The sequence below is a fragment of the Bison bison genome, unplaced genomic scaffold (assembly GCF_000754665.1).
Source record: "Bison bison bison isolate TAMUID 2011002044 unplaced genomic scaffold, Bison_UMD1.0 scf7180017864040, whole genome shotgun sequence".
In the NCBI taxonomy this organism is placed as follows: domain Eukaryota; kingdom Metazoa; phylum Chordata; class Mammalia; order Artiodactyla; family Bovidae; genus Bison; species Bison bison.
In genome coordinates, this window is record NW_011494612.1 from 2,996,614 (window position 1) to 3,022,449 (window position 25,836).

Genomic DNA, 25,836 nt, shown 5'->3' on the forward strand with positions numbered 1-25,836 from the left:
ATCTAGGTTGGTCATAACTTTCCTTCCAAGGAGTAAGCATCTTTTAATTTCATGGCTGCAGTCACCATCTGCAGTCATTTTGGAGCCCAAAAAAATAAAGTCTGACACTGTTTCTACTGTTTCCCCATCTATTTCCCATGAAGTGATGGGACCGGATGCCATGATCTTCATTTTCTGAATGTTGAGCTTTAAGCCAACTTTTTCACTCTCCACTTTCACTTTCATCAAGAGGCTTTTGAGTTCCTCTTCACTTTCTGCCATAAGGGTGGTGTCATCTGCATATCTGAGGTTATTGATATTTCTCCTGGCAATCTTGATTCCAGCTTGTGTTTCTTCCAGTCCAGCATTTCTCATGATGTACTCTGCATATAAGTTAAATAAACAAGGTGACAATATACAGCCTTGACGTACCCCTTTTCCTATTTGGAACCAGTCTGTTGTTCCATGTCCAGTTCTAACTGTTCTTTCCTGACCTGCATACAGGTTTCTAAGAGGCAGGTCAGGTGGTCTGGTATTCCCATCTCTTTCAGAATTTTCCACAGTTTATTGGGATCCACACAGTCTGGTTTTCCATAAAATGAACACAGTAGAACCCTATTAAGTATTGTTGTAAGGACTGAATGAAAAAACATATAAAGTGCTTGAAACATGACCTGGCCCCTCATGAGTATTCAGAAAATATTAACTATTAGTTGCTGATCCTATTTCCATCCATAATTCTGGTTTCATCTCTCTTCTTTCTGCTACACCAAGTTTCTTTAAAATGCAATCTGTGTAAACTCCATTTTTTAACCTCTCTAGATCTCTTCACACCACCACTCTTCCACACCTGTTCTTATGGAGCCACCAATGGCCTCCTTGACACTTAATTCCCTATCCATTTCCCCCTTGATTCTTATTTTGTTAATCTATTAGCATCATTTGGCCCTAGTGACCATTCTTTTCTTGAAACAATCTTCCCCAAACTTATATGAAGAAACACATCCCTTGATTTCCTCCTGTATTTCAGATTACACCTTCTCATCTCCTTTTTCAAGATTCTTGTTTGCCTACTTTTTCAATGTTGTCAATCTGTAATGTTACTGTTCGGTTGCTCATTCGTGTCCGACTCTTTGCGACTCCATATACTGCAGCACACCAGGCTTCCCTGTCATTCACTAAGTCCCGGAGTTTGCTCAAATTCATATCCACTGAATCAGTGATGCTATTTAACCACTTCATTCTCTGCCACCACCTTCTCCTTTTGCTTTCAATCTTTCCAGCATCAGGGTCTTCTCCAATGAGTTGGCTCTTCACATCAGGTGGCCAAAATACTGGAGCTTCAGCTTCAGCATCAATCCTTCCAATGAATATTCAGGGTTGATTTAAGGTCCAATCATTTTTTTCTTATTCCATGTACTTTTCCCCAGTATATCTAATATACTCTAGGTATATCTAATATATGCCATCTCTATTCTTTAGGGTGGAGACTAAGGTACTATGAAAAGAAGAGTGACCTAAAGAATGAGGTTTATGTCTTTCTCACCTAAGAACCAAAGTGCACATGGTCCAAGATGGAAGCAGCCTTGCTCCATGCTGTCAGTCAGCAGCTCAGCTTCTTCTGTCTTGATATTCTGCACCCCTGAATCATCTGCATCATCACTGTCTGCTGTTTGAAGCTGGTTTTCTGTTAAGTTCAGGGGCCTGAGGGAGGCAGAAAGAGATGAAGTTCAGGGGCAGGGACTACCCTTTAAACCAACAACATGGAGGTTACACACATCACATCTACTCACATTGCACTGGCGAGTTGTGGTCAAATGACCACATGAGTTCACAGTGAGAGCTGGGATATGTGGACTTTGGTTGGGCACATCCTCAGAGAGAAGGGGAAGGTGGATTTTAGTGAACACCCAGCAGTCTCTGCCACATGGAAAAGCCACTAGCTAGAAAGTCTGTATCTTCAGCCCCAATACCTTTCCTTAGTTTCCGATTCAAACATCTGCTTACTGGGCAGTTCCACTTTGATCTCCCACTGACAACTTAAATTCAGTGTGTCCCAAATAAAATCTATATAATATTATAATCTCTCACATTCCACGATTCCCCCATACTTCATTTTACCAAAAAATGACTTCTCTTCCTTTGTTTCCTATCACAGCAGTAGAAATATCACACAATTTCCCCAGTTTCGTATAATTCTCCACTCTCTGCCTCCATCCTGCTTGAACTCCTTTCTATAGCAAATCGATTACAATGGCCTATTGACGGCCTATTCTAAATATCTCTTAAATCCTCAGGTCACTGTCAATTTATGACTTTAATTAAGTCTCCATCCTCTATTTTAACCCACTTAAATTTACAAATATTCTTCATTTCCTTCATCTATTTGATTCCTCAGTGTGGATAGCAAGAATTTGGAAACAGAAGAACATTAAATTCTAACTCTACTTGACATAGTGATTAACAAAATTTGGAGACTGAGGGATTTATGTAAAAATTAATGTGAATCTTCTCACTCCTGAACTGAGACACAGAAAGCTGCACTAAAGATCACGTGGGTAGCAAGGGATTCCTGTATCCTTTATATTAATATCCAAGTGCTCTTTCTAAACTGCAAATCTAATCTTACCATATATGCAACTTTTTAATGCTTCCATTCACTTTTGAAGCCCAAATTCTTAATATGGCTTAGAGATCTTACATTTTCTAATTTCTACCTGTTCTTGCCCCTTCTCATCCTGAACTCTTAACCCCAGACGTGGGTAATTGCTTCCTCACATGCACCATCTCTCCCTTGTCTTGAAGCCTTTGCACATGACGTTCCATTTGACTGGAACTCACTTCCCTAAACTTGATCCTTTTGCCTGTCTAACTCCTAGTCATCCCTGAGATAGCAACTGAGTTTTCATGCCTTCCAGGAAGTCAAGGGACTCTCTCTTGCAGATGGGATTAAGAACCTTTTGGTATTTGCCCCTGGTGCTTGTCCTCTATAGCACTTATAAACTTTTGTTATGATTGTGTTTGATTGATTACCTATCTCCCCAATAAGAATGTAAACTCTGTGATAACAAAAGTTATTCTGCTCATTGTTGTATCTGCAGATTAGAGTTTAGAATGTAATAAATGCTCAATAAGTATTTATTAAATATTCACTTAATATTTGGATATATGAATAGTTTGGAATGAGAATAAAAGTAACACAAAAATTATTAGTGGAAAGTAAAAGTTCTTGACACAATTACACTTAGAATGAACAGATGAATCTTATCTACTGAAACACATTTTTATTTAGAAAAATAATCTAGTAACATGTTGAGAGTAGAATGAATGATGTCAGGACAGATACAGAAATGTGAAGGTCTGCCTAACTTTGGTCTCCGTCCCTTGTCTGACTTCTTGTACAGTCCACGTGCTCAGAGCTCTAGCCTTAGCCCCTCAATCCAGTTCTTTGAGGCTTTCTAGATGAGCGGTATGAAGAGGATGTAAGCACAGAGACATGAACGCATTAGCTGGTCTAGCTCTTTATTCTTTTTTAAAAATTATTTGTTTATTTACTTTTTGGCTGTGCTGGGCTTTAATTCAATGCTGCACGGGCTTTCTCTAGTTGTGGCCAGAGGCGGCTACTCACTAGTTGTGGTGCGTGGGCTTTTCATTTTGGTGGCTTCTCTTGTTACCAGTCATGGACTCTAGGGTACTTCAGTTTCAGCGGTTGAGGCTTATAGTCTTTAGAGCTCGGGCTCCGTAGTTGTGACTCATGGGCTTAGTTGCTCTGTGGCATGTAGACTTTTCCAAGACCAGGGATCAAACCCACGTCCCATGCATGGACAGGCAATTTCTTAACCACTGGACCACTAGGGAAGTCTGGACTCTCTTCAGGGCACTCGTCTTAGGAAACAAGATTACCATGGTGACAATCAGTTGTAAAGTATGTCACTAGTGATTACTAATATCAAAATACCAATGCTTACAAGTTGTCTTCTTTTTAAATTGAAGCAGATTACTGTCATCTCTACTATAACATCATTCTTACCACTTTCTTACCATTTTTCATTCTGATATTTTCAGAAGTGGGAAAGAAATGACACCGACTATGTAAAACTGACCATGACAGTTGGATAAGCATATGGTACATCACTTATTTGTCTGGCTTTAAAAATTGAAGTGTGGCTTTCTCTTTCACATAAATTCATACAGATTTTATACTGAGTATACAGAATCATCAGGTATGAGTCAAACAGTAGCAAGTTAAATTAAAAACTGCCGGGCATTTCCAGAGCGCGTCTGAGTTCGTCCATCAGGCTGAGACGCGGGAGGCACCGTCTTGACTGCAGCCGGTGCCGCGGCGGAGGAGGGCGGGTCGTGTCCGCCCGAGTGGGCGCCTGATTTAAAAATAAATAAATAAATAAATTAAAAACTGCCACACTAGGAGTGGGCAGAAGGAAAATTCTGTAGGCTAAGGAAAGGCAGGGTGTTGTTGCTAAAAGAGGAGGATGGAGCTGTCTTCTGAAAGCCTGTGGGTTTGAAGGATCTGCATTTAACTCCTGCAGCTAGGGAGAAGTAGCAATTTTGCCAGTGGGTTTAAACAGATATAAGTTCCAGGTAAAGTAAATTGTTAGTCGTTCAGTTGTCTCCGACTCTTTGTGACCCCATGGTCTATAGCCCACCAGGCTCCTCTCTTCGCAGAATTCTCCAGGCAAGAATACTGAAGTGGGTACCCATTTTCTTCTCTAGGGGATCTTCCCGATCGAACCTGGGTTTCCTGCATTGCAGGCGGATTCTTTACTGTCAGAGCCACCAGAATCTGGACCAGTAAGCATCTGTTACTTACTTACAAGAAGTACAGATGCTGTCATCTTGGAGCTAACAAGGTGCAATTATGAATTTTTTGGAAGGACATTTAGGGGCCTGACTGCCCATAGACTAGTAAGATACTAATCTTTTAAAATGTTATTTCTAAAACTGATCACATTGTTCTACTTCAAATATAACATCTAGCCCTATGTTCACCTAGTGCTATATTGCAGCATCCTGCTATTAATTTCAGACTTCCAGACTTAAATTAACTTAGTGGACAATCTATGTCCAAGTTGCCAATTGGAATTTGCATGGAGTAAGACACCAAGCTCCAAAAAGTGACTCTCTCAAGGGCCCTTGCTATCACAGCATACGCATATCTAAGAGAAAGAAAAAAGTGAGAGCCATCTTCTGAGCTATTTTTGTCAACAACTGCATAGAAAACCCACGTTTTACCTTGACTGTCCTGCTGCCGGATTCTACTAAGCATCCCTGTGGTTTTGCACTTGGAGATATTGGAGCAAGGTCAGAGAAAGCTGGGTATGGTCTAGAATGAAGAGCCCATGAAATGATGACTACTCTGGAGATGTGATGAAGAAAATCCAAGATAGTTTTATAAATTTCAGGTCCTACAAACCCTAACACAGAAAGGCATTCTTTCTTAACTGCATTATTCTTCTCTTTGGTTCATTTGGTTCATTTACTGTGTTCACTGTTTTTACTGCGCTTGTGCATTTGTTTTGTTCATTGGAAAAGTCAATACTTTAAAAAAGTGATATTTTTGAAAACCTGAAGAAAAAGTCTCAGAGGACATTGTGTAACGTCTGAAAGAGCCAAGAGTCTCATTCTTTCTAAAAATTTAAACATTCTCAGACTTGCCCCTGAGGAAGAATCTATAGTTCATGCAGATATCAATCAGCTGTCTTTCATCTTCCACCACCTCTTGCTCAAATTATGAGTGAAACTCTAGCATTGTAGAACTGGCTGCTCCCCAGTGAATCTGAAGCTGTCCTAAAGATCATTTTCTACCACCCTGAAGGTTTAACTACAACTACACTTAATTGGCACTGGTGGGCAATTCATCAGGGGCGTTGCAGTGTGACTATTCAGGAAATGTCTGCCTGCCCAAGTGCTGGCAAGCCCATTCCTCTCAAATCTCTCAAGATCACTTGTCCAAATGTTTTGCACTGCAGTGTTGATGATATGCCCAGTTCAATCAATCAATCAACAAATATTTATGTGAAATGCCTGTTCTATCACTACCGCTTGTTTGAAACTCCCCCTCTGTTGCCAACATGCTCATGTAAATCGTGGTCAGGGGCAAAGGTCAGGGTGATCCTTATCTGACCTCACTAGATGTATGCTGCAGTTTCTAGCCCTTCCCAAATGGAAAAAGAAAAAAAAAATCAATTAATCCACCAAAAAAAGTCATTGAACATCTACTATGTGGCCACATTTTTAATAGATTTTTATTTCTTCTTGCCTAATGAAACTCTCAGACCAGGGTCATTCACTCCTCTCCTTCCTTCCCTTTTTTCCAACAACAGCTTATTAGCTCCTAAAGTTTGTATAGAATTGTGTAGTTAACAAAGTATTTTGATTCTTAACCCTACCAGAAATACTGAGAGGAGACTGTTTTTTCCCTCTTTTGCAGCAGAATAACCAGGAAACTTGGATTTTTCTAAAGTCACAGCCAGTAGAGAGCATGGTACACACTCATAGCCGCTAACTTCAGAGTGAATTTCCACAGAATCCTATCGCTCCCCACTCCCTGTAAAAAACTGGAAATAGTGTGAGTTTGGGAATAGGACTGGTAATCAGATGAATAAGATAGTTTTTAAACTTGGAGATTTAATATCAGAGTCAACCCAACGATTTTGCCTCACTTGAAAACAGAACTTAAGAGCTTGGTGCATTTCAGAATCCCTTCTTGATATCCAACTAGAGATGATCCGAATCTCTGGACTCTTCCATAGTTGCCTGACCTCAAAAAAGTCCAACTGTATGACACTGTCTTAAGACGATTCATACTAGATTTCTCAGCACCATAATTCTGGATGGCTGCTCTTCTAGCTGTGTCTAAATGCAGCATTCACTTCCTCTCCCCAGGACCTCTCACTCTACAATTCACTTGAGTGAGGCTGTTGGCCTGGCCCTGTCCTTCCATTCAAAGTCTGTGATAAGATCATGATGGACCTTCATGTCACTCCAGTCAAACACATTTTTCTCTCTCTTTAAGAGGCAGAACAACGGCAGTGGTGAACAAAACAGAACTCTACAGTCAGACTGCCTTGTTTTGAACCCTAACACCTTTATTTACTCGTCGTGTCATCTCAGGCAAGTTACTTAACCTTAACCTCTCCGTGGTTCACTTTCTTCACTCACAAAATGAGGATAATGATAGTATCTGCATCCTAGCACAGGTAAGAGGATTCAAGGAGTTAATATATGCAAAGCCCTGAGAAATGTCTGACACACAGTAAATGCTTCAGCTGTCGGCTGTTATTGCTGCCTAAGCTGCTCAGCGTGGTAATCATTTTTATCTTCTTTAATCCCAACCTTCCACTGACCTCTGTGGCACCATATTCTCACATCCTCTCCAATACTTTTTCTCACTTTCCTTTGCAGACTCTTTCCCTCTCACTCTCCCTCTCTCTCTCTCCCTCTTTTGTTTAAATTTTCCTATTATTTTTTACAAGGTAGATTATTTGTATCATTTTTCGAGCCCTCAGAAACTCATAAAAGTCACACATTAGAATACCAAGTTCATGCAAATATGGTGTTTCATGACAGACTCTTCCCTTGAATTCTTATCTGACATATCAATCTTCCCTTTTAATATCTTCATGTATATATCTCACATACAACTTAAACCCAATCTTTCTCCCCCAAACTTGTCACCTTCTGGTATTCCTCTTAGTAAATACAACGAGCAGTCAATGTGTTATGGAAGCTAGAAATCAAGGAATAATCCAGAATACTTCTGTCATCTTCAATTCCAGTATCCAATGTACTTACTAAGCCCTGAAGAGTATATCTCCCATATCTTTTTACTACTGTTATCTTTTACCTGGAGCAGTGCAATAGCTCTCAAAGTGCCCTCTTCTCATCACTCTGACCCCAAACATCAAGAAGAATGACCTTTTCAGACACAAGGAGATCTTATCCTTATCTGCTTCAAGAACCCTTATGTCCTTCTTATACTTTTATAATAAAGATAAACTGACTCCTTGACTGAGCCTGCAAAATCGCATCTCCACAGCTTTAAATCTTCTCACACTCCCTCTTGCTCTATTATTACCAACTCACTGACACAGTTTTATTTCATTAAAAGTTCCTTGTTCCCTTTCACAGTAGGACCTTTGCACCCTGATCCTTCTAGTCTTTCTCTCCTCTTTTGCCTCATTAGCTCCTGTGCATCTTGACATCTTGGCAGTATCATTACAACATCAGAAAAGCCTCATCCAGCCTTCCTGGCCAGATAAGCTCCTCATATTCCTTTTCCTCCTAGTATTTATGATGGTTGCAGTTCCACATTCCTTCAGGGCTTCTGTCTATCTCAAAGATTAGACTGTAAACTCCCTGAAGCCATGCCTTCGGTAATGGTGGTTACTAGTGTACCAATTGTGCAAAGAAATAGAGGAAAATAACAGAATGGGAAAGACTAGAGATCTCTTCAAGAAAATTAGAGATACGAAGGGAACATTTCATGCAAAGATGGGCTCGATAAAAGACAGAAATGGTATGGACCTAACAGAAGCAGAAGATATTAAGAAGAGGTGGCAAGAATACACAGAAGAACTGTACAAAAAAGATCTTCACAACCCAGATAATCACCATGGTGTGATCACTGACCTAGAGCCAGACATCCTGGAATGTGAAGTCAAGTGGGCCTTAGAAAGCATCACTACGAACAAAGCTAGTAGAGATGATGGAATTCCAGTTGAGCTATTTCAAATGCTGAAAGATGATGCTGTGAAAGTGCTGCACTCAATATGCCAGCAAATTTGGAAAACTCAGCAGTGGCCACAGGACTAGAAAAGGCCAGTTTTCATTCCAATCCCAAAGAAAGGCAATGCCAAAGAATGTTCAAACTTCCACACAATTGCATTCATCTCACATTCTAGCAAAGTAATGCTCAAAAATTTTCCAAGTCAGGCTTCAACAGTGTGTGAACGGTGAACTTCCAGATGTTCAAGCTGGATTTAGAAAAGGCAGAGGAACCAGAGATCAAATTGCCAACATCTTCTGGATCATCGAAAAGCAAGAGAGTTCCAGAAAAACATCTATTTCTGCTTTATTGACTATGCCAAAGCCTTTGACTGTGTGGATCACAATAAACTGTGGAAAATTCTGAAAGAGATGGGAATAGCAGACCACCTGACCTGCCTCTTGAGAAACCTGTATGCAGGTCAGGAAGTAACAGTTAGAACTGGACATGGAACAACAGACTGGTTCCAAATAGGAAAAGGACTACATCAAGTCTGTATATTGTCACCCTGCTTATTTAACTTATATGCAGAGTACATCATGAGAAATGCTGGGCTGGAAGAAGCACAAGCTGGAATCAAGATTGCTGGGAGAAATATCAATAACCTCAGATATGCAGATGACACCACCCTTATGGCAGAAAGTGAATAGAAACTCAAAAGCCTCTTGATGAAGGTAAAAGAGGAGAGTGAAAAAGTTGGCTTAAAGCTCAACATTCAGAAAATTAAGATCATAGCTTCTGATCCCATCACTTAATGGGAAATAGATGGGGAAACAGTGGAAACAGTGACAGACTTTATTTTTTTGAGCTCCAAAAGCACTGCCGTTGGTGATTGTAGCCATGAAATTAAGACGCTTACTTCCTGGAAGAAAAGTTATGACCAACCTAGATAGCATATTCAAAAGCAGAGATATTACTTTGCCAACAGAGGTCCATCTAGTCAAGGCTATGGGTTTTCCAGTGATCATTAATGGATGTGAGAGTTGGACTGTGAAGAAAGCTGAGTGCCAAAGAATTCATGCTTTTGAACTGTGGAGTTGGAGAAGACTCTTGAGAGTCCCTTGGACTGCAGGGAGATCCAACCAGTCCATTGTAAAGGAGACCAGTCCTGGGTGTTCCTTGGATGGAATGATGCTGAGGCTGAAACTCCAATACTTTGGCCACCTCATACGAAGAGTTGACTCATTGGAAAAGACCCTGATGCTGGGAGTGGTTGGGGGCAGGAGGAGAAGGGGATGACAGAGCTGAGATGGCTGGATGGCATCACCGACTCAATGCACATGAGTTTGAGTGAACTCTAGGAGTTGGTGATGGACAGGGATGCCTGGTGTGCTGTGATTCATGGGGTCACGAAGAGTTGGACACGACAGAGCAACTGAAATGAACTGAACTGAACTGATTGTACCCCCAGGACTGCATAGAAATGGTGCTCCAATATAGATCTTATAGCGTAACTTAACCCTGGACACTCTGAGCTCAATTCTGTCTCTACAGTTTAATGCCTGGAATGCATTTGACCTCATTTTATGGAAGAATTAGCTCCATGAACGGGGGGAAAAAAAAAACAAAAAACACCCATATACATGCTATTTAAAGTATTTCCCTGTAGCTCAGACAGAAAAGAATCAGCCTGTCATCAAGGAGACCCCAGTTCGATCCCTGGGTAGGGAAGATCCTCTGGAGAAGGGAATGGCAATCCTCTCCAGTATTCTTGCCTGAAGAATCCCATGGACCTAGGAGCCTGGCAGGTTATAGTCCATGGGGTCGCAAAGAACTGGACACGACTGAGCACCTAACATTTTCATTTCACACTTTGAATAGCTGTGTTTATAGGAATTGAAGTCAAATGAATAAGAGGTTTGTTAGAGAACATTATAGTTTGCATGATTGACACTCAGGCTTGGGAGAATAAAGCATTTCAATCTATTCTGACTTCTAAGACTGCTGAGATTTCAGTTCCTAGGTCCCATCTCCTCATGGGCAGTATAACATGACACAAATGTACGAGAATGATTTTATTTCTGAGTTTTATCTTATTTGTGCTATAATGCATAGACAGTATTTGAATTGGTTTTCTCTAAAAAGAAACTGTTTTATATTATGATGACTAATCTTAGACCCTACTGATATTCCCAAAATCCCAATAAGGGAAGAAGCTGGGAACAGCATTATTTTACCATCAGAATGGCCAGAACTATTTCAAACTTCAGCATTTTGATGACTTCATAGATGAATAACAATGTGGTTGGTTTTACTAAAAACATCAGAAGAAACAACCTTTTTCCTATTCAACCCCGTTGCTGTAAGTACCTCATAAAAAAATAAAAAAATTATTTTGTTAGCCTTGATGTTCAAATGTCAGAGACACTAAATTTACTACACAAACTAAATGTGATGACTCTGGTTGAAAAAAGTTTTCCTGTTAATATTATAAGATCTGTTTTTCAAAAAAGACATCTGGACAGTTCATTTGAATGACCACAAGAGAGCAGTAAGAAATTAAAAGCTTACAAAGATGACTCATGGTCACACTTTCTGTGTATGCGCTCTGCTATTAGGAAGAATCAAAAGACAGACCTATTTCTATTTGTTCTTAAGCTTAGAAATACAGTTTAGAATTTCTTAATTTTTTAAAACCCTTTAAGAAGGACAGTATAAATAGCATTTGCTGAAATTTACTGAAAAGAACCTTGAGCTAGGGTTTTTCTGAACCTCAAGTTCAAGAGTGGAAATAGAAGACAGTAATCACTCTGGGCAAAGGGACCTCTTGAGCAGTCATCCAACCCATCCCTTCGGATTATTCAAGCCTGACAGAAAGGTATGTAACTCATTTACAAAGTCCCTCAGAAGGAGATACCAGAATCCTGTTCTAGAACATGGCCATCCCTTTAAAATGTTAGCTATGAGGAACTGTATTTTTACGTGTAATCCTGTTTCCTCATGTTGTAATTTAGCTACTTCTTTAATAATATCTAGGGAGACAGTGGATGTTTGCACAAGGCCTGTCCCTTTTTCTGTATGTGTCCTGTCCTTTTCTGCACATACAAACTTTGCCACTTTTTACTTGGAATTTTGAATACTGTGAATTCACAAAATAAATTTAAAAATTAAGAGTTTGCAAAATGACCAACAATAGCCCCAATATACAAGACGCTGTTAAGAATCAGTCTCGGAAAAAGATTAAGAGCCAGTAGAAGAATAGACAAAGGACAGGAATGGGCAATTCACAAAAAGCAGACTCTCAGCTAGTCAGTAAACAATGATCCATGTTTAACAGTAAACAAAGGAATGTAAATTAAAATGGGGTACCTTTTTATTATTAGGTAAGCATAGGTTTAAAAGAATTGTAATGTCCAGTGATAGCAAGAGAGAGAATACTAATAAACACTGGGGCATTTGTTGGAACAACTTTCCTGAGGGCAATTTGGAAATATATATCAAAAACTAAAAAAAAAAAAAATTTGAATTTTCTCTAACCTAGCAATTTGGCTGAAAGGAATTGAGTCTATAGAAACATTCAAGCAAATACAAGCATAGGGTGTAATAGGAAAAAGAATCGGGAAAATAAAAACTTAAATTGTCTCAGAAGGAGAATTGTTTAAATAAATTAAGGTATAGCCACACAAAGAGACTATTATGCAAATCATTAAAAATACTGCATATATTTATTGATATTGAAAACCATTGTTATATTTTAAATTAAAATAAGATTGAAAACAGCAGGGTATGATTTCACATAAGTAGTAATTGTGAATGACTACATAGAAGAATGTCTGCATGATATACACCAAATAACAATTATCTGCGGGTAATGGGCTCAGATTTCTGTCTTTTTTCTATAGACATTCTTATAGAGTCTGCATTTGTGCTTGTTTTTAATCAATTATATGTTACTTATAAAATTTGTAAACACACAGTCTTCCTTAGCCCATGTCAGTGACATGACATGCAACCTATTTCCTTTTTTTCTGGATGTTCTAAATGATCACGTTGTCATTGATTTTGAAATCCATATTCAACCTACAATTAAGATAATGGAATATCTTTTGAAAGGGATTTTACTGAATTTGGCTTCTATGTAGCTGAAGATCTCTGATAAAAGGAAAACTTTCCACTTACTGCAGATTTGGAAAGGAAGACTAGCTTTCCTACTATAAACCACTGGCAATTCTTCATTTAACTCCCAGTTCAAATTATCTTTTGATTTCTAAAATTATCAACTATTGACTATCTGCTATGAACCTAGTACTAGATTAGACCTCATGACAAGCTGCAAGATAAGTATTAGCCTCAATTTAAGATGGCACACAGGCTCGAAGAGGCTCAGTATATCGCCTGTGAGGCTGAGTAGTACAGTGGAAGAAGGAGGCTCACCCCTACACTCTTTAGGAACCACAACTTTGCTTTTTTTTTTAACATGAAGTAGGCCTTTTTTCCTAATTGCTCACTTTTTTTCTTCGGCATGTTTCCTCAACCATTTGAAGCTCATTTTCCTTCTACCCCTGCCCTGAACTCTTCCAGATTAAAAAAAAGAAAGAAACACAAGAAAGTCTGAGATGCCTTTCAAAGTCTTATAACTTTCTCCCTGCCTTTATTTGCAGAAATTGAGGATTGGGCTGTGAGGGTGGGTACAAGGCAAAGCCCGGTGGGCCCGTTCAGAGTCCCCCTCCTCAACTTAGCACCAATGGTCTGAATCACCCTGAGATAACTGCCCACTTGTTGTACTTTATGGTTTCTGTTTACAAAATAAGAACAGGTTTTGTTGTCATCCTCCTTGGTCAGTTACAACTCCACCCCTCTTAAAAATGTATTTTATCCTTCTTAGAAAAATCTAAAGAATGTATCATGGCGATGCAAAATCAGAAAAGAAAGTAAGTGCCTCTGTTTTATCCATCACATATGAAAATGTCTCTAGCTGCCAATCAAAGTGTGTCAATAGCCAGTGCTTTTATTTTATTTTATTTTATTTTTTTCATAGCCAGTGCTTTTAAATACTCTCCACTCTGTGGTTCATGGGATGACTTAGCAGCAGGGCATTGAAGTTTGGGCTACACAATGCAGACAGCTTTGCCATCAATGATGAGTAAATGCACTAGTCATTTCCAGTCTCCGTTCTAGCTACCTTTGAAAAGGAATTACTTCACCATGCCCTGACCATTACCGTCTTGGGTAAAGAGGATTTTTGAACTTCAGAGGATGTGCTGATTCTTACCAGTGTCTCCCTACCCCTTTTCTTTCCTATTCCCTGAACACTGTTCTGTTTCCACGCCCAGGCTTTTTGTTTATGCATGCTTTTAAACAATATGTTAAAAACAAGAAAATAAGTTTGAACTTTAAAATAAATCTGAAGGGAACCAAACAGAGCAAAGACATTCAAACAGTGAATGTGCAGCAAGACAGAGACATAGGAGATGAAGGGAAGGGCTGTGGGTGGGGTCGGGGATTAGAAACATGGGTACTTCCTTTCCTATCAGCTCACCAAGTTAGGATGAGTCACCTAACATTAATCTTTTCTGGAAAAGGGGATGTAAGGCTACTTCCTTGAAATTCTATGTGAGCAGATACAGTAATATAGCAATACAAAACCTCTTTGAAAAATGTTCCCATAAAAACTCCAACTAGTCTTTTTATCTCTCAGCTTGCTTAGCCTTTACATGTTGGAGATCATGACAAGATACTTCACTGACATTAAAACAGGGGGAATGTTATCACTCAATTTTTTTGAAACTTGGCTTTTTTAGTAGAGTTAATAGTTATACCGGAGAAGGCAATGGCAACCCACTCCAGTACTCTTGCCTGGAAAATCCCATGGATGGAGGAGCCTGGTGGGCTGCAGTCCATGGGGTCACTAAGAGTCGGATACGACTGAGCGTCTTCACTTTCACTTTTCACTGTCATGCATTGGAGAAGGAAATTGCAACCCACTCCAGTATTCTTGCCTGGAGAATCCCAGGGACAGGGGAGCCTCGTGGGCTGCCGTCTATGGGGTCACGCAGAGTCAGACACAACTGAGGTGACTTAGCAGCAGCAATATGTTATACAGCAAGTATGAGATTGCTCAACTTAATTAAAATAAAATATCAGATTCCAATTGCACTAACATTCATGAAGTACCTAGCCTGTGTTGGATTCTCTCTCTAGGTACGAATAGAAACTAAATGAATGTAGGGCTCTGGCAAGAATTAAGGTAACTGTAGAATCTAGGGAATGAAAATTAATGGGCCCTCACATAGCTGTAGTAGATTAAGACCAGTCCTGGGCTTTTTCTGGCTAGTGGGCTTAACTATTAATAAATTCAATGATTTGGTCATTCAACCATCCACCCAACACAAAAGAACATCCAGTGACTATTCCAGACCAGGCAATGACCCACCAAAAGTAAGATAAAGTCCCCCTTTTCAGGAAGCACATATTACTGTATAGGGAGACCAAAAATAAACACATAAGCCAATGAAATGATTAGAAAACACTAGAGAATAATGAGTATCCTGAAAGAAAGAAGGTAGTTAAAGGAGAAACCCTAAGAGGGTTCCTTTATTTTTTAGTTTTTTTTTTTTTTATTGGAGAATGACTGTGTTACCGTGTTGTGTTGGTTTCTACCGTGCAACAGCCGTAAGTGCCTATGTATGTATATATCCCCACCCTCCCTCCCCGCCACACACCCACCCCCACATCCCACCCCTCTAGGTCATCACAGGATGCCAATCTTCGCTCCCTGTGTTATACAGCAGCTTCCCACTTGCTATCCATTGAACTCATGGTAGTTTGTGTATATGTCAATGCTACTCTCTCAGTTCATCCCACCCTCTCCTTCCCTTGATGTGTCCACAAGCCCATTCTCTACATCTGCCTCTGTATTCTTGCCCTGACAATAGGTTCATTAGGACCACTTTTCTAGATTTCATACATATGCATTAATTTATGGTATTTTCTATTCTTTTTCTGACCTACTTTATTCTGTAGAACAGGCTCTAGGTTCATCCATCTCATTAAAACTGACTCACACTCGTTCTTTTTAATGGTTGAGTAATATTCCGTTGTATAAATGTACCGCAGCTCCTTTATCCATTCATCTGTCAGTAGACATCTAGGTTGCTTCCATATTCTAGCTATTGTAAATAGTGCTGCAGTGAACATTGTGGTATATGTGTCTCTTTGAATTATGGTTTTCTCAGGGTATATGCCCAATAATGGGATTGCTAGTTTAATTTTTAGTTTTTAAAGGAATCTCCAAGCTGTTCTCCGTAGTAGCTGTTCTTTAGATAAGGTGGCTCTGAGAAGAGTTGTTGGAGTTGGTGACATGATGAGTAAGTTGAGATCCAAAAGATGGCTGAGAAATCAGTACTGTGATGAGACAGAAAAAGAGTATTTCAAAAAGAGGGAACAACCAGTTGAAAGTCTTCAAGTTAGAACCAGAAATAAAGTCATTGTGAATAAAATATAGTGCACAAAGAGAAAGTAGTAGTAACTGAAGTCAGGAAAATGATACAGCCTAGATTATGGCAACTTTTTGATGTCACAAAAAGGAGTCTGGATGTTGATCATCATGTAACAAAAAGTCATTGGAGGATTTTAACAGGAGAAAGGAAAGATCTTACCTGTATTCATTTTTTAAAGAAAATTCAGACTCCTCTGTGAGGAATGAATTATAGGAGAGCACGAATGAAAAGAAGGAGACAAGTTAGGAAGCTTTATCAGTGAGCTTTCAGGTTTATACAGGCATATATAGAAGCTTACATTGATTTATGTAAGAAGCTGTATAATTCATCCTTATAATAAAAAGATGGTGCCATGGACCAGATTCACCATGTAATATTAGGTAGGACTAGGACTTTTTATGGTACACCTAAAAGTCTTTGACAATGTTCCTTTGAAATATAATAATAATGGTCTCACCAAATGAACTTGGTGGTGACAGAATTAAAGCAGATGAAACCACAGCTCTGCACTAGAAAATTAGTTTCTCTTTGTGTTTGACTCATTTTGATTTTCTCCTCAAACTTAAAAGAGCGTTTTTACCAGAATTGATAATATAGATAATACTCACTCTGTGTTCACCTCCCTAAAGACGACCCCTTGGATTTCCAATCTCCCCAACCATTGCAAGCTAAGAAGAGGAAGGTAGGGTCAATAAGCTGCTGGTGCTAACATGGAAAATGAGAAGTAGAGCTGCTAGCCGAGCATAGGTATATGTCTGGACTTCAATAAGGCTGTAATCAGAACCACATTGCTTTGTAACAGGAAATCTGGGCTTCTAAGAACTGCAAAGTGGAGATTTACCAACTGACCTAATCATGCAAAGAAAATGTCAAACTGCAATAACAGATTTTTGTACTCCTGTCTGCTTAAAGAGCAGAGGTTGGGGCCCCTGCCCAGCACAGATCATGAGGCACACAATTGTCCAGGCTCCGTGTTTCAGTACAGAGTTTTGCTTAAATGTGCCAGATATTGTTAAAAATACAAAGAACCCTGTTCATAAACACCAGACTTTCTACCGATCCAAAAGCACATGTTTATTTGTGTGGTCAGTGGCCTGCATATTTTAAGAATCATGTAAATAATAAAGTCAAACTACTTTAGTTGGTAAGAGTGAAATTGATGGCCCAGTAATCAGACACATTTGTGGGTTGTTGTATCTGTGCATACACTATTGATGAGAAATAGTGGCCAAAGACTTGTGAGAGACTTTATAAAAATACACTTCAAAATTTACATCTTCCCTAGTGGGAAAGAATGGCCTTTCTTCTTTTTTTGCTTCAGAACACAAGTGGAAAACAGATATAATAATTTTTAAAACTTATAATGACTATTCATTAGCTACACCTTAAGGAAAAAGAAATACAACAGTTTAAGGCTAATCAGACCTGGAATGGAAAGCTATCTAACCATTAAATATAATCAGAATATTTGAATTACTTCTTCCTTACCTTAGGGAACAAAAGTAAGAGACCAAAGTTCTGAGACCAAGACAATCGATTGTTGCCCCATTTGAAGCCTAACTAGAAAAAAAATTAAGTCAAGAAAGTCTTCAGTATCACAGAATAAAGTGGCCAATCCTAATTAGCTTTAGAATATGTAGATGCTTCCTTGAAATGCTTTCACATTTGTTTTAGACAAATAGATGTTCTTTTTGAAACCTCAGTTTTGATGGAGTAACCACTTTTATAGTATGCCACCCTACCCTCACTCTGCTGTCTATAGACACCTGTAGCTTCAAAACATGCTCACTGCAGACCTGAGTCCAAGCTAAGGTCATCACCAGTTGACAACCTTTTTTTTTGAAGTGCTAATAGAAAAATTAACATTCATTTTTAAAATTTATATATGTATTTTTACATTGCCTATTTTTACGTATTTATTTTTCTCGGACCAAGGCAGAGATTAAGTTGTAGTTAGCATATAAATAACTCAAGATCACTTTCTGATTTTTGGCAAAGCATGGCTGGTCATTTGTGATCTTTGCAGCTTCATCTGGATGGTGGACTTTTTACTTTTGCAAAACCAAGAGTTGCCATCTCCATTTTGATCACAGCATACTTTCTCTCTGAGCCTGCCTGAGGCCTCACCACAGAGGGCACTGAGTAGCAGCTACAGAGACGTGAAAGCTAGTTGAGGGGACGAAACCTCCTTGCTCCTCCTGAGCTCTGTGCAAGTGGAAGTGAGTTTTCTCATAGAGTAAACATATGAGAATCTGCATCTCTAGAGCCCATTCATGTCACACTTTCTTAATAAACTGCCAAAGAGAGAGCTGAGGGAAAATCGCTAGGACTTCAGACAATCTGGACTTGGTGTTTTGTTTTTTTTTTTTTAAAGAGAGAGATGTAAAGGTAGTGCTTTTGTATCACATCCATTTTGTCCAAATAGGCTAACAGATACAGTCAATAACAAAATGGTCAAGATGGAAAAGCAAAGTGCTCAATGAAATCAGAATCAAATTCCATATCCCCCAGCTCACCATGTTCCGACTGCCAAGCCACGTGGTGTATGATGGCTTTAAAGTGAACTACAACTTGCATGGGGCAGCAGGGTTGGCCTTGTTTTCAATTGTACTGTTATGGGACAGCTGATTAAGGGGAGTCACAGAGCAGACCAGATATTCAGCTTTTGACTTGAATGTACTGCACAGAGGTTCCTTTTGGGTATCAGAACTAATAACAAGAAAAAGCAGGAAACAATACCTTTAGTAATTAAAAGGAAAAGAAAGAAAACTGCAGCTTTAGGTGTGCATTTAAAGAGTTACTTCTGACTCAAATTCTGCATGATCATAGATCCAGAACAAAATTAAGCCAATATTTGATTGTTAACTAATGATGTGAGTTAAGAAATCTAAACCTTTCTTAGAGATAACTAGTATTTATAAAGATTTCATTTAGCATTCTATAATATAAATTATTTTAGTCTCTTCAGTATCTTTAAAAACACTCAAAATACACTGTTTAAAGCCTCAGGCTTAACAAGGTTAAACACACACTCTGGTAGGAAGAAAAATTGACTTACAAATTTGGAAATTTTCACTGAGTTATATGAAATAAGAAGCTAGTTATTTCCTGCATACTAAAGGTGAACATGCTTTTTCCCAAATAATTACAGGGTCAACATCACCATTACCCAAGGAAAACATTTAGGATAAGTAACTTAAAAATATTAATATAAAAGTTAATTTTCAGAATACATGGTTATGATATTACTGAGTTATTTCCTAAATAATGAATAATCCTCATTATTCTATTTGAGATATCAGGGTAATTTAGATTCGTCTAATATCCAAATCCCATAAATATATTAGTAAGTATTACCTTTATGTCAGCCCAGAGAGCTACAACAATAGTTCTTACCATGAAAAGGGAGCTGGAGTAAAAATCAATTTAAATGAATTGAGGAGGAATGGTCCCATTTAAATAATTATCAGTTACCACTTTCCCAAATGAGATTTTGAAGAATATCCTATTTTACTTGAATATTTATTCTCAAACAATTTGGATTACTTTCCTTTTCCTGTTACTGCATTCACATTTCTAACCTAGAGATGCGGAAAAATAAATAATTTGCTTCTATGCCATTGTTCAGTTTTAGAATGATAAATGACCTACCTGGATAATGAGTGATTATTCATTTGTCAAGCATCTCCAGTGAACTTTATTCTAAATCTATGTAAGTATTGAGGGGCATTTGTGAAATAAACAAAGGGAAATAACAGAAAACAATAACTTGTCTTAATCTTGCACTATTTTATGAATGAGAGACTCTCCGGCTTGAGACTCACAGTTTGGATTTACTTTTAAAAGTATTGAATCATGTTTTCATGTATATTCTACAAGTAGAACGGTGTTTCTTACTACTGAGGCATACTGTCTGCAAGAACTAGAAAGGATTCTTTATATTTGCTGTTTGTGTGTTTTAAGACTTCTAAATTTTCTTTCCCAAACCAATGGAAGCATACAAACGTTGCATTGTAAATGCACACAATGGTGTGAGCTAACCTGAAATAATATGACTGTTGTTGACTGTGATTCTTAAAAAAAAAAAATTTCCCCCAGCGGCTGCTCCTGACTCCAGTTTTGAAACATTATTTCCATGCATATCCATGAATTATTTAGAATTTCTGACTTTGCAACTCTCTTTTTATGCTGATTTTAACTCTGGTTTTGAACCATTGTCCTTAGAAAGATGAAGAATCTGTAAGACTGAGTTCCACACGAGCCCCCTATTTATGTAAAAAGGTTCTCCATAGGTGCTTTTAATTTCCAGATTGACTTTCTTGTTCAACAAAATGAACACATCATTCACTAGAGTTTTACTATAAACCAATGTAAAATGAGAGTTTATGTAGGTACAGAAACTACAAACATAATGCAAAACAATAAAGAATAATTTTGCATTATGACAATTGTATCTGGAAACAGAAAAGTCTCTAGCATTTATCAAATTATGAGTCATCAAGGATGATTGAGCTCTCAAAAGCTTTCCTACCCATATTTTTCAAGTTAAAAACATTTTATTCTAGTATCTTTTTAAAAAATATCCAAACAGCTAGTTCAGAGAAGTATTCTTTTTGATATATGGCAGTCAATTTCGTCAGCAAAGAAAAAGGATTAAACACTTGCTATGTAAAGGAAAAAATTTTAAATTAATCAACAAACTGTCAGATTATTGCCATGAGGGTGATCACGTACAGGGTACTTTTCTATACAAAGACCAACCATCCTTGTATTTGGAGGAATGGCAATGTCATATGGGTGCAAGAGCACTAAGAAGTCTGTAATGGAATCTGTCTTCAAACCTAGCTTTGTTTTCTCCTTTCACTCTTGCCTTTTCCCTTCTTCCCTCTCTTTTCCTTATGTTCTATTGAAGTTTTGGCGTCTCACTGCTCAACTCAAATAGAGCATCTAGGACCAAGTAGGCTTTTCTATTTGATTTGAATTTTCATCCAGATTACTTGCATCCTGTAGACACAACACCATTTTTCAAAATACGATCTGACATCTGCAGTTGAACTCCACAGTTCAACTGCAGATGCCAAAAATGCAAGGTGCTATGATGGCGTTTTATAGTGTCTAGTGGAAAAACTCGTAAGTGGAATTCTTTCTCCATCAACTTTCTTACATTAAAAGGATCAATTTTTTAAAATAAACTCAGGTTTATGGAAGAATCATCAAACGCAAATGCTTGGTTCCTTAGGGCAAAGCGTCCCAGTTAAGACACATTTTTATAATTTGCCTCTATTCCAAACGTTTGATCATTTTACTATGTTTGAGGGAGTGAAAACTTTCTCTTCTGGTGCTTCTTGTATTCCCCAATAAATGTTGTTTATAAAAATGGTAAACAAATCTGATTGAATACATAAAATGGCCATTTAAGAATATAGCCCCAAATAATCATTTTCAAAAGAATTTTAAGGTAACAATATTGCAGATTTTTAGTAAAAAACAGGTTTTGGAAGTTTGTCTTGATAGTCAAACTATGAAAAAGATATTCTAGTAATATCTTTAAATTTTTAATATTTCAGTAATACTTTAATAATACACCATATTTAATAATTCCTGAAAAATTAATACAACATAATACTATTACATATCTCAGGAATTATTAAAATAATATATGTAGATTTCATTTTAAAATTACTGATAAAGTTTAATTTGCATTGCACTTTAAAGTCAACAAATTTTAAGGAATTCCATGCTTTACAAATGAGTGTGGATATAAATATGAATTTTTTAAAGCATACAGACTACTCCAATGGTTTTGAAAATCATCTTAAGTCTAGTTTTAACTTTACTGTTCTGTGTTGTCAATAGTATTAAAATAATTTAAATTGAAACTTGTTAAAGAAAAAAATTAACATTGTTACATATTTTAGTAAGTTATCAATTCAAAAATATTTATTTGTAAAAGAAATGTTTATTTATTAGTTCCTTCTATTACAAAATAAAATAATATAATATTCTTAGGGAAACAATGACCTTTTTTTCTCAATAAGGTAGATTTGTGTTCCCTCATTCCATGGTGTAAGCACAAACGGGAAACAAGAAATATATTTTTCTGAACTAGTTTAAAATCTTTTTTCAAGAACTGGAGCATACTTTGGATGTATGTTTCTCAGCTGTTTGTTTATTTTTTAGACAGGATATACCAGTAACTTCCTACAATTTTAACCCTTTTGAAAAACACACTTGTTCAAAAAGTCTTAATGGCAAAAGATAAAAACAAGAATCACTGACACATTTATAGCAGGAAATTTGAAAACTTAAGTTTTGTATTTTCTCTGCAAGGAAATTTTTTTTTTCCCCAAATGCCTTTGCAAATAACATAGAGCTCATGATAAACAAGATGTGTCTTGCAAAAAAGATCACGTGTTAAGTAGCTAACCCAAGGTGCAACATTCCCCACTTTTTCCTAAATTATTAGGAAACACTTTCCAGTGTCAAGGAATAGCTTATTTATTTATATTTATACAATGTTTAAGAAATGATAATGCACTTTTAGTCAAGAAATTACTTAAGTGAAATTATATGACTTGTGACTAACACTGTGTGCTTTTGTTTTTAAAAGGGAAAATAGAGTTAAGTACATTGTTGGGATGTATTTATAGCACATTTTTATTGTTAGGTTATGCTTTCAGAGCTTTAGGAACATTTGAGAACAATAATCAGTGGTGTGTAATGGTATTGTTAGTGGAGTCCTTTCTATTGAATTTTCAAGATGTTGTAAAATGAGATTATGTGAGTAGCACCTCTGGACACTTTTTCCCATCATTGTGTTGGTATCAATCGCTGACTTCCACCATTTCTCCGGGTATTAAATAGAGACACTGTTTCCCACTGCCTTGATTGGAGGGTTTATAATACATGACAGAACTGATAACCCTACTGAGATTAAGCATTGTAACCTTATGAAAGCTAAATGAAACCTTCAGCTACAGAGAGTGTCTCCAAGACAGATCTGAAAAGGTATAAGAAATTTTACTTTCATCACTTATTCTGACAAAGCACTTCTCCACATAAGCATATCTAACCCAGAAAGATAGTGAGAAACCCTGCCTTCTTTAGCTTCAGCCACAGACTAGCAGCCCTGCTACTGCTGAGACAACCTTTGTCAGATGCAGACACTATAATACCTCGTCGCAGAAACTGTGGCATGCCTGCAGGTCCCTTAGTGCACACGGACAGACTGCCAGCACACAGCAGATCAGTTTGCAATTGGGAGGGCTCAGCATGGCTGGAAATTGAAGTATGTATGAAAAACGGTATCTATTCCTGGCGTTGCCCCTGGAGTCATCTGTAACTATGGAAAAAGCCTTCTCAGGAAACTTGCCTGTTTTCCCACCACCACCACCCCCCCACACAAACACATACGAAGAAAATGAAATTTAACAATTGGTCATTGACTCTCCTCCATAAGGATCTGTGGAGTCAGATATTAACCTATCATCTAATCTGATACATTGAGGGTCGTATACCAGCTTGCGAGGCCTGGCTGTAGAGACCAATATAGCTACATCCAGTCACTGGCACTGTAAACGGTTTTGTTACATTTATCATTCTCATTGGTTATGGGCAATCCCCATGACCAAAGTACAGAAATTGCATACCCTTTACTCACCCGTCTCCAGACTTTTAAAAAAGCAGCTATCTCAAGAAAGCCTTGGAGAGTGCCTTGTTAGCAGAGAACTGCTACCTAGACCTGAAAGGCTTGTAAATCTTCCCACCTCTCATTTGTTGTCCTTACTTAGGTTGATCCCTCTTTCATATCTACCCAATCCACCTAGTGTTCTCATTGACTTAGAAGCTTAGTCCCCACCCAACTTCCATGAAATGTTGCCTGGATTCTGGCTCAGAACTCCCCTTTTCTCTCTCAATCTGTATGTTTTTCAATTCATTTCAATAGGGAACTATCAACTGACACATTGGAAAGAATATAAGCTAAGGCTTGAGTAGCTGGTGACAATTTAATGTTGTAGAAAGCTTTTTCAGATGATCAGTTGACAGTGCCTTAATCCAAAGGAACTGTTTTTTTCAGTATTTTTTCTAAATGTTTATTTATGTTTTAAAAAATCTCAGATACAGGAATTTTCTGACAGGAGCTTTTAGTTAACTACAAAGTTACAGTGCATTGTGATTGTCTAATGCTATTCTGAGCTCGTCAAATAAATGATACACAAAGCCTTTCATTTAATTCTGGGCTCCTTATTCTAAAATGATTGACAAATCATAAGGTATTCAGATAAGCATGACAGAATAGGAGTTCAGTTCAGTCGCTCAGTCGTGTCTGACTCTTTGTGACCCCATGGACTGCAGCATGCCAGGCCTCCCTGTCCATCACCAACTCCCGGAGCTTACTCAAACTCATGTCCATTGAGTCAGTGATGCCATGCAACCATCTCATGCTCTGTTGTCCCTTTCACCACCCACCTTCAATCCTTCCCAGCATCAGGGTCTTTTCAAATGAGTCAGCTCTTCACATCAGATGGCCAAAGTATTGCAGTTTCAGCTTCAGCATCAGTCCTTCCAATGAATATTCAGGACTGATCTCCTTTAGGATGGACTGGTTGGATCTCCTTGCAGTCCAAGGGACTCTCAAGAGTCTTCTCCAACACCACAGTTCAAAAGCATCAATTCTTCGGCATTTAGCTTTCTTTATAGTCCAACTCTCACATCCATACATGACTACTGGAAAAACCACAGCCTTGACTAGACGGACCTTTGTTGACAAAGTAATGTCTCTGCTATTTAACATGCTGTCTAGGTTGGTCATAGCTTTTCTTCCAAGGAGCATGCGTCTGTTAATTTCATGGCTGCAGTCACCATCTGCAGTGATTTTGAGCCCCAAAAGTAAAGCCTGCCACTGTTTCCACTGTTTCTCCATCTATTTGCCATGAAGTGATGGGATCAGATGCCATGATCTCAATTTGCTGAATGTTGAGGTTTAAGCCAACTTTTTCACTTTTTCACTTTCATCACGAGGCTCTTCAGTTCTTCTTCACTTTCTGCCATAAGGGTGGTGTCATCTGCCTATCTGAGGTTATTGATATTTCTCCCAGCAATCTTGATTCCAGGTTGTGCTTTATCCAGCCCAGCGTTTCTCATGATGTACTCTGCATATTAGTTAAATAAGCAGAATAGGAGAGAGGTCTGAAAATCAAATCACGTTAAGAACAATGAAAGTAACTCTGGATGTTTTACGTTGAGAAATCTTTCAGATGAGACACCCTCATGATCTTCAATGGACAGGGTTATAGCAGGAGGAATTAGACTTATTCAGCATGGTTCCCAAGAACTCCATGTTACAAGAAGAAAGATGCAGCTCTATGTATAGAAGAAAAGTATCCCATAGATCTGTTAAAAATGAGAATCTTCTTTATGAAAATATCTGAGACAAGTATCAAATGACTGCAATTAACAAAATCTTGTTCTCAGTCACTCAGTCGTGTTTGACTCTTTTCAACCTTGTGGACTGTAACCCACAAGGCTCCTCTGTCCATGGGATTTTTTTTTAAATTTAATTTTATTTTTAAACTTTACATAATTGTGTTAGTTTTGCCAAATATCAAAATGAATCCGCCACAAGTATACATG

The 25,836-nt window shown here is 38.0% G+C and overlaps 1 long non-coding RNA gene across 1 annotated transcript in view; it reads left to right on the plus strand.

The window, feature by feature from the left end:
- Positions 1–11,313: 11,313 nt before the first annotated feature.
- The window catches only part of LOC104985174, a 22,300-nt gene continuing 7,777 nt past the window's right edge, over positions 11,314–25,836 (plus strand). Inside the window, exon 1 of the long non-coding RNA XR_824850.1 lies at positions 11,314–11,582. This is a non-coding gene — a long non-coding RNA (uncharacterized LOC104985174). The remainder of the gene's footprint in view (positions 11,583–25,836) is intronic.